Source organism: Peromyscus leucopus, chromosome 3 (assembly GCF_004664715.2).
Source record: "Peromyscus leucopus breed LL Stock chromosome 3, UCI_PerLeu_2.1, whole genome shotgun sequence".
NCBI classification, from domain to species: Eukaryota; Metazoa; Chordata; class Mammalia; order Rodentia; family Cricetidae; genus Peromyscus; species Peromyscus leucopus.
Window position 1 is genome coordinate 85,762,868 of NC_051065.1, and position 1,103 is coordinate 85,763,970.

A 1,103-nucleotide genomic window follows, 5' to 3' on the forward strand; every position below is an offset into this window, starting at 1 on the left:
GCAATTCATAGACTGGAAATGTTCTTTTGTCTCCCAAGAGGAGCACATTCCCTACAGATGAACCTGTACTGTCTCTTTTGTCTGAGACATAAGAGGACCACAGTCATTTAAGGAATCACTGACCTGACCATGCCTGCAGCTGTGCCCAGCTTTTGCCGATTTGCATGTGCCCAGAGCACAGCCCACTGCCCTGAGGACTTCTTCATAGTCAGGTCACACCCTGCTCAGGAATCAGCCTCACACAGGTCACAACACAGACATGAGGGCCCCCACTCAGCTTCTGGGGTTAATGCTTCTCTGGCTTACAGGTAAGGAAGACAGCATTGCAAATGTATACAGCTGAGTGTCGTCATTGCCAGCTGGTCTCTGGGAAAGTTCTCTTATAACAGAATTAATTGCATGGGAATCTGTTTTCAATTTTCCAATCTCAGGAGCCAAATGTGATGTTCAGATGACCCAGTCTCCACCCTCCTTGTCTGCATCTGTGGGAGAAAGTGTCACCATGACATGCCGGGCAAGTCAGGATATTTACAGTAGTTTAGCATGGTATCAGCAGAAAACAAGGGAACTCCTAAGTTCCTGATACGTGGTGCAAAAAACTTGGCAGATGGGGTCCCATCGAGGTTCAGTGGCAGTGGATCTGGTACACAGTATTATCTTAAAATCAGCAGCCTGCAGCCTGAAGACGTAGCAACTTATTACTGCCAACAGTATAGTGTTTTTCCTCCCACAGTGATTTAAGTCATAACATAAACCACCCAGGAAAGCAGAAGTGAGAACCTAGACTGCCTTAATTGCTCTTTTTGTGTTCACTTCTGCTGACAGTATTTATCTTAGGCAGGATTCAAAAGTCAATGTGATATTTTTGTATAGTGTTCATATAAATTTTTCTAAGTGTTAAATTTCTGTCCTCTTCTCCAGCACTAGCATTAAAAATACAGAAGGCTTTTCATAACTTACATGAAAAAGTATGATTTCTGAGTAGAGTTATGGCAATAGCTCAAATTCAAACAACATAGATGTCAAAATACATAGAGAGAGAGAGAGAGAGAGAGAGAGAGAGAGAGAGAGAAGAGAAAGAGAAAGAGAAAGAAAGAGGGAGA

The 1,103-nt window shown here is 43.1% G+C and overlaps 1 pseudogene; it reads left to right on the forward strand.

The window, feature by feature from the left end:
* Nucleotides 1–222: 222 nt before the first annotated feature.
* Nucleotides 223–741, forward strand: LOC114687890 (annotated as a pseudogene).
* Nucleotides 742–1,103: the final 362 nt, after the last annotated feature.